At 41.0% G+C, this 8,869-nt stretch overlaps 1 long non-coding RNA gene across 2 annotated transcripts; it reads right to left on the minus strand.

Moving 5' to 3' along the window:
• Positions 1–669: 669 nt before the first annotated feature.
• LOC102555382 (uncharacterized) lies at positions 670–6,205 on the minus strand. Of its 2 annotated transcripts, none has more exons than XR_360150.5 (3): positions 5,780–6,205; positions 1,977–2,254; positions 670–1,148 (listed from the first exon to the last, which is right to left on the minus strand). It is a non-coding gene; the product is annotated as an uncharacterized LOC102555382 (long non-coding RNA). The 2 variants fall into 2 exon arrangements; XR_360149.5 differs by having other exon boundaries at positions 5,573–6,205.
• Positions 6,206–8,869: the final 2,664 nt, after the last annotated feature.

The raw sequence follows: 8,869 nt of genomic DNA on the forward strand, positions 1-8,869 counted from the left end.
TCGCTTCACATAGACACCACTTGATAGGCCTACCCTATTTTCCAAGTCTGGTAAAGTTCTCAACCCTAAATTTACACACTCTATCCTCCAAAAAAACTCCAGACTACTCTTCTCTGCTAATCCTCATGGGTCTGCTTCTCTCCTCAAAGAGGAGAATGCTGTACTTAGGAAAGAACTTTGAAGTCCCCATCTTTGACCTACACACAGCTTGCCTCCTGACCCCCACAACTGCCTTCTCTGGGTCTGATGGATGAAATATCTATGCTCTTCAAGTAATGCCACCCTTCCTCATATGCACTGGGCGCGAACCTTTACTACCCACTTAAAGGGCTTACTCAGATCCCCCATTTTTCCCTCACACTCAGTTTATTCATCTTGACTGGACCGCTCTTGTTCTCATCAGCACACAGTCATCAAGGAACAAAGAAACCCTCCCTAGGTGGGCATCACTCTTTCTTCAGGACTCTATTTCCTTTCCTTTAAAGATATTGCAGTAAGACTTTATGCCGCTTAAGGTTACAGACTCTGGAGCCAGAAGTCTTGGGTTCAAAACTTGGCTGCATTTCTTACCGGTGTACGGCAATGGGACACTCCTTTCACCTCATTGTGCCCCAGTTTAAGACAATGCAATCCCACAAAAATGACAGGTTGTAAACATGGAGAAACAACTTATAGAAGATGTACTCATTCTTTATTGTTGTGAAACAAAGAATTGCCAAGTGAAGCCACTTGAGATAACATCAACCTCACTCTGTAGGTTTGAAGTCCAAGCGTGGCAAACCTTAGCTGGGACGTCGCCCCAGTGCATCAGACTGCAGTCATTTCTTCTGCGGGCTTGGCTGGTGCTCGCGCAGGTTGTTGGTGAAGGTCTGTTTCTCGTGGATTTTTTTCTTGCTTTGCTATCTGTCCATTGGAGGCCATAGCCTAAGTCTAAGAAGCCAGTCACAATTCTTAAGGCGTTTTAGTTTCTTCCACACGGACTTCTCCAACATGACTGAGTATTTTATCAGTTCCAATAGGAGAGTCTCTCACCCAAAGGAAGGCTTAACCTGTCCTGTGAGGGCTTTCTAGATCAGGATTCGGAGGAGCAGTTCTCTTCAGAGTAATGTCTCTTTTGCATTGTCTGTTTGCTAAAGCGACCACAAATTCTATCACACGTAAAGAAAGGGAAGCATGATCCAACCCAAAGAAAAAAAAGGGGGAGAAATGTAATTTAATGTTAAAAATGAATGAGGTAAGACCGCGGTAGACTAAATATAGAAGATTACACTGTTTATAAAATTTTCAAAGCAAGTTTCAGAACAATAGCTCCATATAATGCTACTTTTAAAAATGTATGCATATACATCTACCCGACTATGCATTCCATTCTTCTATATTTTTATATTTTAATGGGAAAGTGGATCCAGAATGGTACCCAGCAGGTTGCTAAAAATTTCTTATTAGTTGAATATTTATAACACACAAGTGCTATTTGCATATTTTATAGAATTTTCAGGTTTTGCAACATAATGATTTTTGCATAGTTTTCATGAGGATGATGCTTATTTACTCATGAATACATTGTGCAGAATGTTCTTTCCTCCCATTCTTCCATTTCTAGCTTACCATTCCATCAAGTGACATATATATATTATATCATATATATATATATATCATATGACTTCTTGGATATTAATTACACTTCTCAATACATTTATGGAGAGATTTGTACATTAGGATTTAAATACAAAGATGTCAATTACTACATATTATTGGAACAGTCAAAATGGAAAGGGTGCTTGGATAAGGAACCTTAAGGGCTTTCAGAAATTGCAGTACACAAAGTAAGTGAAGATTACAGCAGTTAAAATGTAAGACCATTTCTGTCCTTAGAGTTAGGAAGATCTTCTCTTAATAAACTGTGTCCTACATTAGCAAATGTTTATTCTGCAATTTTTCTACTTGTACTTAAAGGAAAGAGGTTTATGTCGTACCTTTTGCTGCTGTCATTGTTACTTAGGTTGGTATTAAGGTTAATGGAATCTCACTGAAGAGGAGGCAGCCACTCAGTCTTTTGTTTGTTTGTTTGTTTGTTTCTAGGACTCTGTGCTGCAGCACCCAGTAAGGATCAACTTTTCCTTTGAAGTCATGAAAGCTCTGGCCTACACAGCCATCCAAGCCTGGAATGCTCTTACTTCGTGTGACTTGTCTTCGTGCGTCTTCTGGAGTAACGGTGAACAAAGAGCACACTGAGGAGAGGGAGCACAGCGTTCTGATTGGAAAGAAATGCATTCTGTAAGAAGTCTCAGCTGTGCAAGGCTCATTGCAAATGGAGCTACGTCTGCAAGCAATTTGCTCGAAGATAGGACTATGGGATGGATGAACAGTAATGGTGCATGGAGTCCCAGGGGAGTAGACTATACACTGAGTATATAGGAGGAGGCCTACGCATTGGACAATGCCCCGGAGGCACGGATTGAGGAAACTTATCCCAAGAGCTCTGAATTTAACTCAGTGACTTTGATTTTGTACCAAAATTAGCTGAGCCATTATTTATGAGAATTCTTCCTCAGTCGGTAGGATGGTGGGGGTTGGTGATTGGGAGAGAGCAAAGCTTGTGGCTTCAGGGCAGCAGTAACTGAGCCTCGAGTCATTTGCAGATTTAAGGACTTCTAGCATATGCCTCACTAAAGCAATTCTCACTTATTATACTAAGCTTTTATTCTCAAGACCAGGAATCTTAGTGATAGATATTTGAGCAATGGACTCCACAGGTTATATTTAGTAATGAATGTGTATGCAGAAATGCATATATGCGTTCAGAAACAGTCAGTGAAAAAGAGGTTATGAACAAGGAAGAGAGTGGGGGAGGCTACATGACAGGGTTTGGGGGGAGAAAAAAAGGAGAGAGAGAAATGTAATTTAATTATGACCTCAAAAATAACAAAGAAAAAAATAAATACAATTTTTAATTCGGAATAATTTTCAATTTCGGGGAAAGTTGCAAAAATAACATGAAAAGCATCTCTGTTGGTTCTTCCTTATTCACAAGGCATGAAGTACTTTAAACCAATTGTGTGGTTTTAGTCAAAGGTGTGGCCCAGGGCTGTGAAAAGAAGCTAGCTGAGCATGGTCCCATTGGCTGAGCCAGAGCCAGCCATCAAGCCGCATGCCCCTGTGGTCCTTGCCATGAATCTTGACTGTGAGTTAGTTCCCTGGTCGGAACTCCTGCTGCACAAAACAGCAAGCAGATCTACCTTTAGGTTCCTGCTTTGAGTTTCTGCCTTGGCTTCCCTCAATAAATGCAACATCGAAGCAAAAGATAAAATAAACCCTTTGGTCCCTATGTAGTTTTTGGTCAGGGTATTTTGTATCACAGCAAGAGAATGAAACTAGAATAGCCAGTCACTAAACACACCCTCCCATCCATGGGTGAGCAATCAAGCCCCACCTTCTAAAGATTTAAACATATTTAGAGTACTCCTGTATGATAGGATCTATTTGTGCTATCTTATTTAATTATTCAATCATGTTTATGTAGATATAGTCTCGTGGATATTCTTTTGCTCTTTAAATTATAATTAAATTCTATTCTTATAAGTTTCTTAGAGTTCTAATTCTTTTAATTGTGTGCATTACAGAGTGGTTCCCCACCTCAGTCCTCACACTCCTGTGATGAACAGGAAGCACCTGACTCTATACACAGGGCGAATGCACTCTCACTGTTTTGCTCCACAGCGTCCAATGTCAATAGCCCAATGCAGCAAATGTTAGGCACTTGCTGATAAATGGTAAGCAGAGGCAGATGCAGATGCTTTTGTTTATCATAAGCTAAATAAATCTACGTTAAAAAAAACCATCCAGCTAGGTCATTTCCTGCCCTGTTTTTCTAAATGTCAGTAGAAGAATCATGACTTGAAAATGGAAGGCAGGCTAGAGAGATAGTGTACAGTTAACAGTACAAGCTGCTCTTCCAGAGGACCTTGGTTTGGTTCCCAGCACCTACATGACAACTCACAGACATCTGTAAGAGCAATCCGAGGGAATGCTACGCTCTGTTCACCAGGCACACAAGTGGTACGAAGACATACATGGGAGAAAAGCATACATGTGTGTACCTATGTATAACTGGAGAAGAAATGAGAGGTAAAGAGCAGTACACACCTGCAAGCCAAGCATTTGGAAGACCTGTGCGGGAAGATCGACAGCTTAAACATTTAAATAATTAAATTTCAAACCATCAGTCATGGCCACCCACAACTGTAATCACAAGACCCAAGAGGTGGAAGGATTGGGAATTCAAGCCCAGTTTAAGCAACGTAATGAGATTGGGACCAGCCTCAACTACATGAGAGTTCAGTAAAAGGGAAGGAAGGAACAAAGGGAGGGAGGGAGGGAGGGAGGGAGGGAGGGAGGGAGGGAGGGAGGAAGGGAGAGAAAGAGAGAATCTGCAGTTCAGAATAAAAAGACATTATCAAGCCAATCCTCAGAGGGAAAGAGCTTTTTATATCAAAGCTTATTTCCCACTCAACATAAGCCTTGACTTTCCACATTTTACAGTGATACATTTCTGATACTCTGGCCTTTCCCATAAAAGGGACATTTATTAAAAGAGCCACAGATTTTAGAAAACCATAGCCCCCAAAGATTCATTTTAAATCAACTTATGCTTTTTAAAATAACGTTTACCCAACATAAAAAGGAAACCCTGCAAATTTTAATTACCCTAATTTTTTTAAAAAAGGTTATTATTGCAATAATCAATTCCAAAGCTGCATATTAATGAGATAAACACACTATTCGGATACTTGGGAGCTCTTGACCCTAACATACCAGAGATGTCTAATTAAGATTCACACCATCACGTGCTAGTACACTTATCAGCCAAGGGATGTGTTTGTTAATTCTTTCCTGTGAGCAAAATGCCAAGTGCTCAAAGGCCAAGTGTAAACAGTCAAAATGAAGCAGAATATTAAGTAATTACATAACAAATTCAGACAGTGTAGACAATAATTACCAAGACCAAAGCATTCATCGCTGGCTCTTGGACATCTATTTAAATTTAAGCTATCTATTAAAGTACTGGCCCAAGTCCATATAGAAATGACACTGGGTTAAATGTATTTATTAAAATAAATTTGAACAGGCTCGATTGCTATTTATTGTAATTAAGAAAACGAAACCTAACAGTAAAAACGGTCATCGTGTTATAATTGGGATCAGATAAAAGGAACTCCCCTGAGCTTTAAAGCTCTTTTGCCTTATAGTTGGAAGAAAATATGGATTTGTTGAGGGGAAAGAGAGACCCATAAAGAGGGGTTAATTCTTTTTTAACTCTAACGTCTGAGGTCATTGGAATTTTACAAGGCACTCTGCTCAGAAATCTTAGATTCCTAATATATCTTGAAACAGATTCATTGCCATTTTCACACAGGGTCAAAGCAGAAGGGCACGAACAACTTGCCGACAGCTTCAGTGGACACCACTTTCTGTGTATCTCCTTCAGGAACCACAGCGCCCGATCCCCAATTAACACAGCGAGATTCAAGGAGAAGAAAAAGCCGAGTCTCTTTGTTTCGCCATCATTTACCTATAGTATCCCAGATGGGGCGACCCTGAATGGCATCAGACAAGTATGAAGGGGGGAAAGAAAGACTCCCCTCCTCCACCATCGGTAACAGAGAGCGTACACTGTTCCGTTTGCAAAAAAAAAAAAAAAAATGTTCAGGTATTCGGCATGGCGAGGTGCAAAAAAGAAACCTCAGCTTCTGACAGGCTCAGCGCTCACACTTCTTACCCTGCTCCTGGCAGTTTTTTCAAAGCAGAGCTTCATCCAACAACGGGAGGACATCAGACAAGAGACCTCAGTGTGTCAGGAATACTGGCTGCTTGCTTCAGCCAAGCCTCGAGATGAAAGGGGTCCTGTTCACCACTGTTGGAGACTTCCGTTTGTTCCAGTGAGTAGAGAGAGAAGTGCTTGTTTGGGGGAAGCCAGGAGTGATCACAGCAACTTCGTGAGTCAGGAGTGTGTGACTCTGGGCCAATTACCCATTTCCCCTGCACTCTTGTAAAAACCGCTAGCATAGAGAGCAGAGCCATCTCTTCGGGGACCAAGCCCCTGCCCCATTTCCCATTGCTTCTGAAGTCCTCTATTTCAAAGGGTTCGTTAGGAAAGTGAAGAAAGTAAGCTGGCTACGATTGCTCAGGAAAATCAGTGCATGCGCCTCCCTCTGCAAACGGCCTGATCAAATGTATTCATCTATGTTCATCTATGATCATAATTTCCACTAGTCAACGCTGGCTATGTTTTGTCTGTGTTGTTTTCTAATGATAAGTAAATTAAACCAGAACAGTTGGAGGCACAGACACTGCATTCCTTTCCTGTTTTCAGCCACCATTCACCATGTCTTTTCTCCAGGTTGCCACTCTACTGGTGCGTATCATTAACATATATGTGTTGTGAGTAAACGATTTGCCTTGTGGTTTTTAAACACTGGATTTCAACGGAAATAAAATTATCTTTTGGCACAAAGGTATACACTGTGAGCTAATATTAAAATTGTCTCAAATGACCAGCATGCTAAATTTGAAACTCTGGAGTTCTTGGAAGGATTGTTTTGAAATCCTTTAGTAAAAATAGAATAAATTGACTTTTAATTTTTAAACTCTACAATAATACTCTGGGAATTTTACTATTAAAAAGCAAACTGAAATGCTCGATGCTAATGAGCGTGAGACAGGAGTCTTAGGACAAATTGAACATTAAGATTTGATTTAATGTGACAGAACGGAAGACGCTACATAACGAAGAGTATAATTATAACGGTGTCAGAAATGTAAGTTCCAGAAAACCTGCAAGGAGTCCCCCTTGGGGTACCTGCCATGCTCAGCATCAGGGGCCTAAGGTGAGAGTCCAGCAGCCATGGCTACGCCAAAACCCACTGTAACCAGGTCCTTAAAGACTCACCACATGCTCGATGTTAGACAACTGCACACCATTAATATCACAATTCACTTTTCTACAGAAGCTTAACACCAACACTTTTATGAAAGAATTCGTTTTTTAAACACCCCAAATTTGCTGGACAGCAGTGGCACACACCTTTAATCCCAGCATTAGGGAGGCAGAGGCATGGCATCTCTGTGAGTTTGAGGCCAACCTGGTCTACAGAGCTAGTTCCAGACAGCCAGGGCACGCGCGCGCGCGCGCGCACACACACACACACACACACACACACACACACACACACACACACAAAACCCAATCTCATAAAAAAATAAACACATACTTAAATTATTTTCTTTTCCCAAAATGCCCAAGCAGGGGGGAAAAAAACAAGATTGGAATAAGCCCTTAAAAATGAGTTTTTCTCCTAGATTCAAAGGATTTGAGAGATCAAAAGAGTCAACGGTGCTGGTAAGTAATGACTGAAATGTCATTTGATAATTGCATTGCCATGCCCAGTCCAGGAAGGGTACTAGTCAACCTTCAAAACACTTAATCTAAAATAACTGAGTCATTCTCTATTTGTTTGTTTGTTTGTTTGTTTGTTTATATTGGCTATTTTATTTATTTACATTTCAAATATCATCCCCCTTCTCAGTTTCTCCTACACAAACTCCCTATCTCATCACCGTGCTTCTATGAGAGAGCTTCCCTACCCACCCATCCACTCCCATCTCACTGCCCTAGCATTCCCCTATGCTGGGGCATGGAGCCTTCACAGAAACAAGGGCCTCCCCTCCCATTGATGTTGGACAATGAAATCCTCTGCTACACAGACAGCTGGAGACATGGGTCCCTCCCTGTGTACTCTTTGGTTGGTGGTTTAGTCCCTGGGAGCTCTGGGGGGTCTGGTTGGTTGATATTGTTGTTCTTCCTATGGGGTTGCAAATCCCTTCAGCTCCATCAGTCCTTTCTCTAACTCCTATTCCTCCACTGGGGTCCCCTTAGTCCAGTGGTTGGCTGCAAGCATCTGCATCTGCATCTCGATGAAGTTTTGTTACAGTAAATGAATGTTAATTGTAGAAGTGTTGATGAGGATGGTGTAATCTTTTCACAGAAACCTTTTTGTTTTCCAAGAGTGTGTCATTTGCAGATTTTTGTCAGGATCATCACAGAAAGAAACTAGGATGAGAAAATCATATATCTGGTATAAAACTCTCTTACATATGATAAGGCCCCTGGCTGTTTAAAATTTAAGTTGATTTTTAAAAAGATTTTCTGGGGTCATGCAGTCCGTTTTTCCATGCCCTGTAAGCACTGATTTGTCTTTGCAGATTCCAGACTCCCTTGTTTGCTTCTTGTTTCACAATGAGCAGTTATAGTCTATCTTGGCAGAGTATTCTTTTTCCTCAAACTCTAGTGTACTTCATGATATAATACACAGCTAAACAAAGAATTCTTAACTGAGGGATATCGAATGGCTGAGAAGCACCCAAAGAAATGTTCAACATCCTTAGTCATCAAGGAAATGCAAATCAAAACAACCCTGAGATTCCACCTCACACCAGTCAGAATGGTTAACATCAAAAACTCAGGTGACAGCAGGTGCTGGTGAGGATGTGAAGAAAGAGGAACACTCCTCCATTGTTGGTGGGATTACAAGCTGGTACAACCAACTCTGGAAATCAGTCTGAAGTTTCCTCAGAAAATTGGACAGTGGACATAGTACTACCTGAGGACCCAGTTATACCACTCCTCGGCATATACCTAAAAGATGCCCCAACATATAACAAGGGCACATGCTCCACTCTGTTCATAGCAGCTTTATTTAAAATCTGGAAAGAACCCAGATGTCCTTCAATGAAGGAATGGATACAGAAAATGTGGTATATTTACACAATGGAGTACTACTCAGCTATTAAAAACAATCACTTCATGAAA

This window comes from Rattus norvegicus, chromosome 15 (assembly GCF_036323735.1).
Source record: "Rattus norvegicus strain BN/NHsdMcwi chromosome 15, GRCr8, whole genome shotgun sequence".
Taxonomy (NCBI): domain Eukaryota; kingdom Metazoa; phylum Chordata; class Mammalia; order Rodentia; family Muridae; genus Rattus; species Rattus norvegicus.